Source organism: Sebastes fasciatus, chromosome 20, assembly GCF_043250625.1.
Source record: "Sebastes fasciatus isolate fSebFas1 chromosome 20, fSebFas1.pri, whole genome shotgun sequence".
Taxonomy (NCBI): Eukaryota; Metazoa; Chordata; class Actinopteri; order Perciformes; family Sebastidae; genus Sebastes; species Sebastes fasciatus.
In genome coordinates, this window is record NC_133814.1 from 20964544 (window position 1) to 20979754 (window position 15211).

General features: G+C 40.4%; 1 protein-coding gene across 4 annotated transcripts in view; it reads left to right on the plus strand.

Annotated features, from left to right (window-relative positions):
- tanc2b (tetratricopeptide repeat, ankyrin repeat and coiled-coil containing 2b) overlaps positions 1-15211 on the plus strand; it is a 174419-nt gene that overhangs the window by 52657 nt on the left and 106551 nt on the right. For 2 of the 4 annotated variants that reach the window (XM_074619735.1, XM_074619736.1), the window contains exon 1: positions 13192-13414. The exons of the other annotated variants lie outside the window; for them this stretch is intronic. The gene's annotated coding sequence lies outside the window, so the exon portion shown is untranslated. Of the gene's footprint in view, positions 1-13191; positions 13415-15211 lie in introns of those variants that run through there. 4 annotated transcript variants of the gene reach the window in all.

The window sequence follows — 15211 nt, forward strand, 5'->3', positions numbered from 1 at the left end:
CATTAAAAAAAATGTACAAAAAAAACTGTCATCCTGCATCGTCATCGCTATATGGAATGAAATAAAATTTCATGTTCATTTTACTACACCTTTTATGTTTTATTTATGTCTGGTACTTACACTATGAAGCCTGTTTGGTCCTCAGACACTGTCATTAATAGTTGAGTCAGTCTGGAACGTGCTGCCATTCCTCTCACTCCAACCACTCTGCCATTAATCAGACGCCTTTTACGATCTGAAGTGAATGCTCACTGTATAATCTCACACCCTGAGATTAAACAAAAAGGACAAATGTCTCGCAGTCACGGCAGCAGCAGTGTTTAGATATCAGAAACACTCCGAGTCTGTTCGTTAAGACACAGATCAGACTTCAACCGGTGGATGTGTTTAAGGCTTTCTTTGTCACAGAGCGGCCCACTGTTTCTGTTGCCGGCGGCAGTTTCATGTAAGTACACCCGCCTGGAAATCCAAGATGTGAAAGAGAAAGAAAAATGTCCCCTCATGGTCTCGGCTGTTACATTCTAGCTTGAAAATGGAGGAGAGTGGAGGCGTCTGTGTCATTTTTGTGGTGAAATTTTCACTGCCATGTCCTTCTTGCTCCCATCAGTGGGTCTAGACTTGAAACAAAGTCAACAGCCTGACACTGTAATTACAGTTTATGGCATTGGCTGATTGGAAAATGAGAAATGGGGTTGAAAGGTTGAGGCGTCTGGACAGGGAGCTGTTGCATGACTAATAAGCACTGAGAGAGATGGGCCTGAGCGTGGCAGTTGAGCAGACAAGATGTAGCTTACACGTGCTCACACCAGGAGTTGGGATTCATTTGGATGAAGGGTGTCACGATTCTCCAAATCCACGATTTGATTTTCAATTTTAAGGTCATGATTTGATTTTCAATTCAAACATTATTAGACTATGGAGTCTTGATTCGTAAAGATGCCCCGACAGCTGTCATTTACACTTTCCAATTCTTCTTTAAATAGAGAACTGAACTCCCTTTTATTTAGAAAGTGTTTCAAAAGTTAGACTACAACAGTCTATGATATAAAAAGCTGCATCTTTTCAATATCAGTATCTGTATGACCCACCTCAGTACATAATATATATATATATATATATATATATATATATATATAATCATTACATAAACAAAACATAAATCCTTCTGCAGTGCATTACGGTTTTGTTGTCATTTACTGTTGCGCTTGTTTCTCTCCTCTCTTTTTTCCAACAATTAATCGATTAGTTGTCAACTATTGAATTAATTGGCAACTATTTTGATAATCGATTTGAGTAATTTTTTAAGTATATTTTATGGTTTCTTTCCTCCTCTGTGGCAGTAAACTGAATATCTTTGAGTTGTGGACAAAACAAGACATTAGAGGACGTCATCTTCGGCTTTGGGAAACACTGATCGACATTTTTTTTTACCATTATCTGACATTTTATAAACCAAACAACTAATCGATTAATGGAGAAAATGATGAACAATGAAAAAACGTGTTAGTTGCAGCCCTAACCGACATGCTTGTGAGATGGATGACTCTACAACTCACTAGACTGATCCAAACTGGCCTCTGTAGATTGGAGAAGGCTCTCTTGTCAACCTGTTCTTGTTCTGATACAGAGGAGAAGGATACTAGCTGTTAGTTAAAACCTTCACTAAGGAATGTTCAGTATAAACTAACTTCATACATTTCCATTTCAAATAAAAGGTTAAAAGGCCTGTGATCAATTAAATGTCAGTTCACCCGAGAACACGGCGCTTTAATGCCGTCCACGTTTCCTCCCTTCAGTCAGACGTGGAACGTTCCAGCAGCTCGACAAGTCTGACGGGCAGCAGGTGCTTGACAGGAATCAAATCGGTCCCCCTTATCACAGCGCTCTAATTGATGGCTCATTTTCCACAGTGGTGGAGAAATCTAATTAGAGATCATCAGATCAGCAAACATGCTTTGAGCTCTAAGGCACAAGGAGTGACACAACAGTGAGGCCCGATGCAGTGTAATTATTGTCAATCTTAAACTGCAGATAAGCCCACCTGCACTGCACAAGTCTAGTAAGTTTCTCCTCTCAAATGTGACATTAAGATACCTTGAACAAGTTGATTTAAAACATATTGGCCAGTATTAAGCCTATACTTATTACTTCTACCAAGGAGGTTTTCTGGTTCGGCTTGTTTGTCAGCAGGATTATGGAAAAACCTACTGGCCTGATTTTTATGAAACTTGGTGGAAGGGTGTAGCATGGGCCAAGAAAGAAGCCATTAAATTATCGGAGCGGATACACGCATCATTTTTCACTTATGGAAACAGCCTTGGCGGAGGTCTGCGCTCTCCGAGTGCCCTTTTAGTTTTATTTATCTGTTCACTTCACATGAACGAGAGGGTTGATCAGACGGAGCGTAAACGTCCCTGCTACATTTTAGTACTTGTTTTTTTTGTGATCAAATTTTTATTATTATATGGACCGAAGAGATGTAGACATACAATCAGCAATACAGCAGTGCATAAAGGTAAACAAACAAAACACTGTATATATAAAGGACTGGTCAGTAAGATTTAACAATAATATGAGACCACAAAAAGCATACATATTAAGTCACTATAATGGATGCAGATGAATATACATGCATAAACATACATCTAGACATACAAACATAACATCTGCAAACACCTCATGCACATCCAATGCTAATATATACAGTACATATATACATAAAAAAATGCATACTGACATATAATACATACTAACATATTACACATACATACATTGCATTCCAGTATTTTCAAAATTTGTGAACTAATAATGTGCTAAAATTACAATTAAATACAAGGTGAAATGTTCATAATGGAGACTGCTTGAATTGTGGGGGTGACATTTTTTATTATTTTCATGTTTTCATGCATAAATCTTTGGGTTTGTCTGCAACCCCTTCCCCCGTTTTGTGCATTGAAAATGGAAAATCAAGCGTGACATGGAGATTTTTGCTCTCTGGACAGAGAAACCTGACTGTAAATGGGCCACATTAACTGCCATTATTACAGTATGCTGCACTTTTACGTGCCACTATTCCAAAGATTTTGCAAATTTGACCAGATAAACGCACAATCCTTTGTTTTCATATTGTATCTGTTGATTTTTTAGGTATTTTGTGAAGAAACTGGAAGGCATGGATTATTCAAAATAAGTTAATAGTTAATTTAAAGCCCAATATATCATTGCTATGCTAATTCTTTGAAAAGCAATTATCCAGTGGTTAAAATAACTTTTAGGTTTCTTGTCTAATCTGTAGACTAAAAATCACCAGTTATATCCAGATCTACCATTTGCACGCATTATTTCGTTTTATTTTTGCTAATGTATTCATGAATGATTTCATCTGTTCGGTAGTCAGTGTGCTGTAAAATCTAATAAATGCGATGGAAGCACATGTATATGCAGATGTTGCACATTTCCATATATATTGCTACGACTTGCATGCAAAGCAAGCTGTGGAGTATCCAGTGAACATCAGTGACTGTACGTGGAAAAATTAATCATTCCACCTATCAGATAGATGTAAGAGGCTACAGGAGCAGCAGCAGCTTAATGTGAGCTGATTCTGGCAGATCTCCACCGAGCGACAGATTGGCACCTACTGCTCCACAGAATGTGCTCTTCCTTCCTGTATTAATGAACCCAGGGGGGGAAAATGAATGGAGGGATTTTCAGTGGACCAGGTTTTCATAACATGCACGAACTCCTGCAGAGGGATACCATTTTTAGCCCTTCATTCGCACCATTCACTGCAGATTACAAGATGTTAAAGTGGACCCAAATAATAGATCATTTTTTTTATTAAAGGCAGGGTCGGTAAAGCTGAGATATTAGCAAGAGTACACTAGATTTTAAGCCTAGTGTTGCCAACTCTTTTCCTATGAAAGTAGTGAGCAGCACTAGCTCCAAAAGTCACCAAGTTGGCAACACTGACAGTCCGTCGCTTCAGACCTCCCTTCAAAGCCACTCCCTTAAAATGATCATTATGAATGTAAACAACGAACATGGCTATTGTTAGTACTCACAGCTGTCCAATGTCAGGCTAATTGAAATGATTGGATGGTTTATTACAGTCCTGCGACAGCCACAGATACCGGATGTACCGAGATGTAATACGAATTTCAACAAATATAACAAAATGTATGAACACTACCAATCATACCTTTAAGCACAAGCTGCACAACTGATCAAAATTTGATCGAAATCCAAATATGCTGCAGGAGGTGCAATATTTGTTAAAGGTGAAATGTGTGTCAAAATACCATTTTAAATTAAATATTGTGGTGCTGCAGAGATGTTGTGGCCTTCACATCATAATCTACAGACTAAAGAAAGCATCTTTGTTTTTTACAGATTCCCAAAAAAATCAGAGCATCATCATTTTAATGTGTTTTTCATTGAAATTGAGAATTATGATGTAAAAATGATCATTCCCCCTAATATCACAAATCATATTGCAACTGCAATATCAGTCAAAATAATCGAAATTATAAATTTTTTCAAAATTGTGCAGCCCTAGTTGGAAATGATTTTCATTATTCGTCAATCTAATGATTATTTTCTTGATTAATTATTTAAAAAATGTCAGAAAATTGTGAAATATACCCCTCAAATGTCCCAGAGCCCTTACCCAGTGTCTTCAAATACCTCTTGTATAACCAACAGTCTGCAGGATGATGCGAAAATGATGCGGTTTGCATCACCTGGTGGACCCTCGCTGGCAAATGAGCGGTGGGTGAACGGGGAAAATCTGCAAAGTTTCCCTTTTAATCAATCATCAAAATAGTTTCCGATATGCACCGATCAGCCATAACATTAAGACGACTGAGAGGAGAAGTGAACAACATTGATTATCTCGTTACAAAGGCTCCTGGCAGTGGGTGAGATATATTAGGCAGCAAGGGAACATTTTGAACTTTGTGTTGGAAGCAGAAAAAAGTGTCCAGCGTAAAGATGTGAGCGACTTTGACAAGGGCCAAACTGTGATGTCTAGACGACTGGGTCAGAGCATCTCCAGAACTGCAGCTCTTGTGGGATGTTCCCGGTCTGCAGTGGTCAGGACCTACCAAAAGTGGTCCAAGGAAGGAAAACCTGTGAACCGGCGACAGGGTCAGACCCGAGGCTCATTGATGCACGTGGGGAGCGAAGGCTGGCCCGTGTTGTCCGATCCAATAGAAAGGTTAATGCTGGTTCCGATAGAAAGGTGTCAGAAGACACAGTGCATCGCAGTTTGTTGCGTATGGGGCTGCGTAGCCGCAGACCGGTCAGGGTGCCCATGCTGACCTAATGTTATGGCTGATCGGTCTACATTCTGTCATTTCAGTTTTGCTTCATTTGTATTCAGCTCAGGTTTGTTATGTTATTTCTGTTGTATCATTTTTATGTTGTAGAGCGTAGATTAATCCGTAAACTCCTCTTTATTTCACACTGCATTAGAAATCTCCACATGTCTTAATTCCCTTTAAATGTGAACATTAAGACGCTGTGTAAACACAGACGGTAGACGGCGAGGCAGACAATGGATCAGTGAATCAATATGGTGCACAGCTGCCGAGAGGAGCTTTGACCTTTGGTTACTAAGGACGGCAGCCTGATGTGTACAACCTCTTTGAGCTACACTGAGACGTGTCATTTAGCTTTCGTCTTTCAGCCGTTGACATTTATTTCTGAGGTGCCTTTATGCAGTGGTGACTGAGCAGCTCTGCAGCACCAGGATCTGTCTGCTAGAGTGGAGTTGTTATGCTGATATATGCATGGGTATAATCTGTTTTCCTCATCAGAGCTTGAGAGAGAAATTCTTCTTCAATTGGTCTCGTTCCCCTCTCGAGGATTGTCTTGCATATTTTCCTCTTCTCTCCAGAAAGCTCATTATCATTTATTAAGTCTGGTGAGATGACTCAGTGTGGAGTCAGGCATGTGAAGGTTTCATGAGTGGTGACATGAAGGGTCATCAGTAGGAAGACCTCATCACATCCCTCGCCTGCGGCCTCGCCAGCCTCCTCCCAAAACAACAGAGAACAGGAGAAGTCGCTCCTCGCGTCGGGGTCACAGACGGTGTAACGAGTGTCGACCAGGTGGGCGACACGGCCCCCGAAGCTGCCAACCTCATCGGCGGGCACCTGTGGCCTCGTCACCGGGTAACCATGGCAACAAAGCTGTAGCAAAACGAAAGTGTGCTGAAGGTCAAAGACAATTCAGACGGACCGCCGAGAGGGCTGGAGCCCTAAGAGAAAACTTGCCCGAAGTGTCAGCAGTGGCACTCTCCTATCTCGTGGAGTGTGGGAGGCACTTACGGGGCCCGTCATTATGGTTCAGTGGCGCTACTTGATGCACATGCCGCCCTTGTCACAGCCACCCATGTGCCTCTAGTGAATTACCTCCTTTGAGTCCTTCAGGCTCAAGAATGTGACGGCCTGCAAACCTCTTCGAAGAGCCTCTCTGAGAGTCATGGTTAGGGCCGGGAGATGTGGGCTGAAGTCGAGAGGAATCCACTTTTTTGGGGTTATATATTAGGGCTGTCAAAGTTAACGCGACAATAACGCATATTTGTTTTAATGCCACTAATTTTGTTAATTAATTAAAGCAACTTAGAGGCTAAATAACGAAGAGCGTCTGATTTAAGCATATTTTTTATGTCTAAAAGAGGTGTGTTAAAGCTGAAATTTGATGTTAAGTAATTGTCCCCACTTTCATAATCGATTAATAATTTAGGCCATTTATCAAGACAAAATTGTTGTTTACATCTTTCAAATGTCAGGATTCATTTCTTTTCTCTGTTATATATCATTGTTAATTGCATATCTGTTGGTTTCAAACCGTTTGGTTGGACAAGACAAGAAATGTAAAGATGTCACCTTGGGGTCTGGCAAAGTGCGATTGTCAATTTCCCTTACTGTTTGACATTTTATATACTAAATGATTAATCAGTTAATTATAAAAAAAACAATCCAGAGATGAATCAATAATGAAAACAATCATTAGTTGCAGCCCTAGGTAATAATAATTAACACTCTTCACACGTCAGTAGAGATGGCTGACAAGTTAATAGGGGCTCAGTACAGTTGTGATGTGACTGAAGGCTGTAGCGTATGAATCACATCATTCTCATCAAAACATCCAGTTATGTGTCTCTACGCCGAGGCCTCTTTCACCGGAGACATTTTGACATGTCACAGCAGGAAACGCACCGGTGTAGATAATAAAATTAACGTTGGATGAATTCCCTTTCAGCGGCTTCAGTTTCACGGTCCTGGTTTTGTGCAGTCGGGATGTCACAATACCAGACATTTATAGTCAATATCAATACCAGTGAAATTCCAGGATTCTTGGTAGCAATTTGATACCACAGTAAAAAAACAAAAACAAAACAATAAATCCCATATACTTCAACATACACTCCTTTATTACTGTTTGCATACTGGTTTTTGTTACTTGGTACCAACCATGTCTTACTTGCATGTTGCAAAGGAGGCTAAATAACGCTCCAAAGTTACGCTAAATTTTGGTGAGGAAAAACTGTCATGGCCATTTTCAAAGGGGTCCCTTGACCTCTGACCTCAATATAAGTGAATGAAAATGGGTTCTATGGGTACCCACGAGTCTCCCCTTTACAGACATGCCCACTTTATGATAATCACATGCAGTTTGGGTCAAGTCAGCACTCGGTACGTTCCAAAGCTCTTAATTTTCGTTTCCTTGCTCCTCGATCCTCGCTTGAACCGGAAGTTGTTCTGGTGCGCCATTTTGAAGACCGTTCCAAAGCCCTTATTTGTGCATCGAGAAGCGAGGATCGAGGATCGAGGAGGCTTGCCGGAGGAGCTATGAGCGAGGATACACCAGTGTATCCTGCACGGAAGTCTTTTGCCGACCGACACGCCCCCTTATTGGATATCAGTTACTGATTGGACGCTGCTGCCGATCAGACTGATCTGATAACTTTACCTCTCAACATCACTGGAGTTTCATACCGGAGTGAAAACAGATCACAGATTAAACGTTTTATAGTTTAGTTGTCTTCTGATTCACCATCTAGTTATAATCTGTGTTAACTGAAGCTCTGAGCAGCAGCAGAAGGACCTGCAGTAGCTCTGCTTCACACACCGTCAGTGAAGCAGCCTGACAGTCAGAGAGGTTTATAATACCTGATGAACTGATTCAGAAAAACTTTCTGCATTTTTTAGAATGATTTGTCTTTTTATGATCTGTTATTTCCCCTGTTAACTTTTATTAATGAAACTATTAAAGTAAGAGAGAAAAGGAGAGTCTGTCTGTCAGCAACAAACACCTTTTACATCATTTATCCTCATTTCCATTCAGTCACATGAGGCTGATGATTCCTGAACGTCGGTTTGATATGAGTTACATCATTTACATTTTCCCTTTAGCCTAATAAATAATGTCCAGTGTTCAAAAAACACCATAGTCATATTCTGGGTTATTAAATAATTAACTCACAATCAGAATATCAATAACTACAGACGCTAATAATGAATCAATAATATAAAGTTATTGTGCCAGTAGAGATGTTTCCTGAGCCTCTAAGCAGTCCACAGTAGAAATACAGACTGCAGCTTGCACTTGTCTTTATTAGTATTAGTACAGTTCAGACACAAACAGCTGTTAAAGCTGACTGACAGCTGATCCAGATGTGATCAGCTGCTGCTGTCATCAGAAACGGACGTCGCTTCACGTGACGCTTCAGAGGAATCGACCGTCCCATGTCGCTTAAATTGTATTTCCTCGTTTCCTCTCTCCTCGCATGGTTTCCTTGCGTCTCTCCATGCTTCCCTGGTGGGAGGGACTAAGACGCAAGGATGAGACGCAAGTGAGGGAAACAGGGATGCAATTAAGAGCTTTGGCATGCAGCCACTGACACACTGACAGCTGTTGTTGCCTGTTGGGCTTCAGTTTGCCATGTTATGATTTGAGCATATTTTCTTTATGCTAAAGGCAGTACCTGTGAGGGTTTCTGGACAATATTTGTCATTGTTTTGTGTTGTTAATTGATTTTCAATAATAAATATATACATACATTTGCATAAAGTAAGCATATTTGCCCGCTCCCATGTTGATAAGAGTATTAAATACTTGAAAATCTCCATTTGAAGTACATTTTGAACAGATAAAAACTGTGCGATTAATCATGGACAATCATGCGATTAATCGTAATTAAATATAAATATAAATGTGTTATTTTCACCTATTCTAAAATAGTGTATTTTAATATTTCTGCATACTGCGGTCCTTAAACAGTCTTGGAATTAGATAAATTTGGTATCACTGTAAAGCTGAGACTCTTGTGGATCAAATGAGTCCAATTGTATTCATGTGTGATGATGTTAGTCCCCATAGTAGCCATTTCACATAGTGGCTTTTGTTATTTTTACTCAGATTTTATGATTTATGGTGGTGTGTCTTTATATTATGACAGTTTTCCTGAAGAAAAAAAATTGCAATATATCACCTTGCTTACAGTATCGCAATATATTGAATCATTACCCCTGTATCATGACACAGCCTTAGCTGATAGCAGCAGGTAAGCAGCACAGTCCTGCATGGAGCTAACAGCTAACGTTAACTAGTTAATTTCAACATGGATTTGTTGTTCGTAATGTAGCGTTATCAGGGAAAAAATCATCTCCTTGATGCGTCAATTGTGAGTTTACTGTGTCCAAACACATTTTATATCGTCCACGGGTCGGCGTTAGTCTCGAGTACCACCACATTTTCAGAATTCTGGCATTGACTTGGTACCGAAGTCAACATGTCTGCTGTTATTTATTTTTTCCTTTCATTTGTCACCTGTCCTTGTACAGTACATACAGTACTTTGAAAGAAAAAAAGAAGAAAGCTTCAAAGACAGTATACAGTTATTTCAGTTGCTGAGTAAAAAAAACACAAGACCGTCAAGTGCATTCTTTGCTGTAATAGCTGGTACTCAATGCTGCCAATAATACTCAGCTGCACATTGTTCCTTTTGTATCACCATCGTCGCAGTAATCACAGTGAAGCACATCCTCTCATGCACTTTTTTTTTTTTTTTTTGCTATAGTACTCTGATGTGTGAAAGATGTGTGTCTTCTGTATTCAGCATTTGTGGTTTGATTGCTGTCATAAATCTGTATGAAAGGCCTGATGCACGTCTCAAATCAGTACAGTACATGTAAGACTCTCTCAGACTGCCCACAGCGGGGTCTTGAATATCCCACTGACGGCTGTTCTCACAATCTTCTGAGTAATTTATCTCGCTTTGTGAAAGTACGGTTGACATTTAAATGGAGGCCGGCACAAGAGTCCGCGGCTGTGTCTCTCCCATGCGGCTCTTTTGTAAAAGCGTGCATTCCAGTTCTAGCAGTAGGGAGTAGGCAGCATGATGCGTGGGTAAAAGAAGCGTTGGTCTAACCTCTCCTCCGCTTTCTGATCACAACGTCAATAGTGGGAAGCCTCACTCCCGTTCACTCTGTCTCGATGTGTCCCTTACCTCTTGCTCTACTCACTTTCCTACCATCCCTCTATGGCCTTTTCCTCTCTCTCTCATTTCCTTTCAGTTCCTTATGCTCTTTATCACGCTGGCTCCAAGCAGGAAGTTCCTAATCGCAATGTGAGAGCGTTTGTTGCATCCTTCCATGGGATAATTTATGCTGGATCCTTGTCAACTCCCTACTCTATGTTAACGTTGACAGCTTGATTAAAGGGACGTGTTCACGGCTGAGGCGTGACTGATATTTAGCAGTTGCCGTTACTGTGACCTAGATATGGAGTCTTTTCTTAGGTGGCAACTGAGCAGGGACGATGTTGGCAGTTTTTTTATGGTCATGGAAAGCGATAGGCCTCGAACATGTGAACACTGGTGGGACCAGTCATGCATGTGTTTGCTGCGTTGCTGTGCACAGTGTCTTATTGGAGCCGGACACACGACTTTTGGATGTTTAGGAATATGAGTGAAAATCAGCATTTATTAAAATGTGAGTCTTATTTGGAGCTGTTTTAATGTTTATTGCTGACTAATCAATTTAGGGCAACTTTGATTTTCAATTAATCTGTCGATTAGATTTTTTTGATTAAAGGGACAGTGTGTAGGATTCGGCGACATCTAGTGGTGTGGTTGCAGATTGCAACCAACTGAGTACCCCTCCACTCACTCCTCCCGTTCCAAGACTGCGGTAAACGTGAGCCGCCGAGTGCAAAACCGTGGTAAAATATTATAAATATAATAAACGTTTTTCGGTCCAAAAACGGCGGCAGCAGCTTTTGTAAAAAAAAAAAACACAGGTGTTTTGTCTTTTTGCTTCTGTACTCTTTGACCAAAGTGTCTCAGCTGAAAAAAACGCTGCTCCTCATTGCCCTTCTGTGTTCTGTTGTAGAATTACTTTTAAAACTAAACTGTCCTTTCAAATTATTACAATATATGTAATAATAGCCTAACAGTAAACCTTATTTATATAGCACTAAAATCAGGATAAATGAAGTAATTTGCAAAAAAAAAAGAGACTAAATAGCTTGAAAGCACTCAACATACCTCTGCCAATGTAGAGCTGTCCTTCAGATATGTTATTTTAATAATCAAAAGACTAGATTTCATTCAAATCTATCAACTGTCTGTAGAAAAGTCCTGCTAACTAACAGAGGAACAAATGGGACCAAAACAGTTCATACACATATTGGTTCTTTGCATTTAGAAGGACTCACCCCAAAACTCCTGTACACAATCGTACAATCAATTTTTAAAAAGTATTACTAAGAAATAATGACCAATATTGGTTGATTTTAAGCAAAAATTGCAGGTTATAATGTATTTAGGACCCTATTTTAGTATCATTGTTCCATTTTTTCAGCCCTGTCCCAATCCTAACGGGCATCCTTCCCCATCTGATGCACAGGACAGCAGATACACTCAGCTTGTAATTCAGATTTTAGAGGTGTGTACAGTTTGTGAGCATCTCTGCAAACTTCCATGAGCTACTCTTACCCAGAAGCCCCCTCTGCGCGTCCCAGCACACAAGACAATTTCACGAATCTTCACAGACTCATGTTTCAGCTTTAACTCCCCGATGGGCTCCGGTGTATTATTTCTCTGTGATACTGGAGCTCTAAAGATGTCGCCTATATCGATGTAGTCCATATCCATATAGAGGGCATCTTCTTCTGTACGACTAAAATAGAATAAAGTGAAGAGACAGTTTCAGATGTGATGTACTGAATGTGGACTTTTGTACAAGTTAGGGACAAGTTAGGACTGAATTATTTAATAAAACGATCTATTTATCTAGTCAATACTGCAACTATATCCTATGGATTAAACGCTCGTGCTGTATTTGTGGTCAACACATCATGAAATAAGATATGTTTGGACCAAACATAAACAAAATTGTATCTTGTTTATACGTGATTTGAATCAGTTCGAATAATCAGTCAATGAAAAGACAACTTCTAAGTATACTTGGCTTGTAAAAAAATGACAAATTTAGCCCACATTTATTTAGATGTTACATCAGATGTATATGTGACAATACTCAATAATATTCAAATGTAATCATGACATTTGAAAATGGCATTATAGTTATTGAGGTCAGTTTTGTTAATAATTGAAAACTGCTAATAAGTCACGTCTAACAATAATGCAGTTGACAGATCTACACTTTAGATGCTTAAGCTGATGTAAACGTTGAACAGATTACGACTGATTCTTTCGCCCCATAGTCACCAAAGTAACACATTTTACACAAGTCACACATCTTCCGAACAGTCTGACTCTAAAAGCTTCACAGTCACCTATTTTGCGATTTGGAAATTGTCCTTTTTCTAATTGCAATTTCAATATAAAAAACACTTAATCAGCCAACCTTATTAGCACAAGTAGAGGAAGAAAGAGCAGTCGCTCTTGGAGATCACTGGCTTTGAAAGAGTTAAGGAATTCTGCCCTGGCTGAAAGAAGAGAGAGAGGAGGAGGATGAGGGAGAGTTATTGCTGCCAGAGAGGAGGAGGAGGAGGAGGAGGAGGAGGAGGAAGAGAGTGAGAGCGAGAGAGAGTTGCCGGTCTGCCTGTGTGTTTGTGTGTGTGTGTGAGTGAGTGAGTGTGTGTGCGTGCCTGCGCCGCTCAGTGAGTGTATGCGTACTGACACCTGGCGCTCGCCCTCCCTCGCTGCTCACATTGTGGAGAGCTCTCTGCCTGTCTGGGTCATTCTTTGCCTCTCTCTCTTTCTCTTTTCTCCCTCTTTTCCCTTCTATTCCCTCCCTCTATCTTTCTTTTCCCCCCCTTGCGTTGTTTTGTTTTTCCTCTCCGTGCCCCCTACAGTCTCCTCCTTTTGTTTAGGATCTCCCTTACTATGGTGCAGGATTTTTATTGCCTGGGCAGACGAGGCGCTCGACTGACAAAGGTGAGCCGGATGAATCGAGGGCGGGAGGATGGATGGATTGATGGATGGAGGGATGGATGGATGGATTGCACGGATGTGGGAATCTCTGTTGTGAATGTAGGGAGTGGTGTAAAACTGTCTTTTGGTAAGAGCCACTATTCATCAAGCTTCAGCTCTTAATTGTATTCTCTCTCTCAGGATTTTGCTCGTTTCACGGTGCAAGTCTGAGCAGCTCTTGCGCTGTCTAGGCGTCTCAATGTGTGTTTTTAAAGGTGAAGGGTTCAAGTATGTGATTTCAGAGCAGTGTTGAGTGTCTCTGTTTTTTCACTGGTGTCAGCAGCATGTGTCAAACCCTCTCTGCGCCTGGTGCGTTTGCTCTGTTGTGGCTGCGGTGTCACCTTGACCCAGGTAGTTGGCTCCTCGCAGCAATCAGTGTCTTGGCGGCATTTGTGCCACACCTTAAGCACCGACGCCATGTGTTTGTGTGTGTTACTGTTGATAGAAACTGAAAATAAATATAGACTAGAGAGAACCAGAGAGGACACGGTGTCTGACAGATGGCCATTAGAAGAGAGAAAATTGTTTGGAGAGACGGAACTACAAGATCAAGTGTGACCTAATAGTGATTCACTGGGTTCTTCCTGTAATATCTGTCGCTCTTTTTGTCTTCAAGTTTATTAATAACACCAAGTAGCTCTGCTCGCTGTCGCTGATTGGTTTCCACACAGTTATGTCACTGTTTTCACATCTCCATGTCTCTTCCCACCCCACTCCATCTACCTCTCTTCAGGGCTTCGTATCAAACCTCGATACAGACCACCGAAAACTGTAAAATACTGAAAGAAATCTATTTATTCTTTCATCAGATCAGTGGCTACTTGTGTTTAGACAACATTTTAAATGTGAGAGCTCCATGTGTTAGGAGTTTTGTAGAAAAACAAGATTATATTCTGCAAAGAAAGGTACCAAAAACTTATTGTTTTGGTTTTGGTACTGAAACTCAGCTTTACTCTCTCTCTTTCTCTCTTTCTGCTCAACCCTTAAAAACAACTCTCCTCTAAGTTCCCAAAGTTGGCACCAAATGTTTTGTCACACTCTTAGTCTTGAGTCAATCATCATTTTGTAAAGGATATCTCTGGGTTATTACATCTTGGATCTTAATTTTGTAGCTTTGGCCATCATTTCCATCTGTCATGATGACTTTGTACTCACTGAGTTGATTGCTGAGATCTGGGATCACAGCGACGTCGTTAAAAATAAGTCAGAAGGGGCAAAAAACACGAGCACTGAAACAATCGGACAGGTTGTAAATAAGACAAAAGTTTATCCAAGTTATCTAAAGAACTTTTTGTAAAGGTTAAACCAGAAATGAGCTCACCTTTTATGTTGTAAATAACTCCTCATCGCACAGGAAAACAGAAACGTTTAGATATTTTCATTATTGATTAATCTGCTGATTATTTTCTCAATTAATTTGTTAATCATTTGGTCTGTAAAATATCGGAAAAAAGTGCCACATCACAATTTACTGAAGCCCAAAGTGACTTCTTAAAATGTCGTTTTGTCCGACCAACAACCCAAAACCCAAAGATATTCAATTTGCTATCACATGAGAAAAAGAAAAGCAGCAAATCCTCACGATTAAGAAGCTAGAACTCGGGCATGTTTGGCACTTTAGCTTGAAAAATGTCCGAAAGAGACAGTGTGTAGGACTTAATGGCATCTATTGGTGTGGTTGCAGATTGCAACCAACTGAGTACAACCTCCGCTCACTCTTCCCTTTCCAATACTGCGGTAACGTGAGCCACCGAGAGCAAA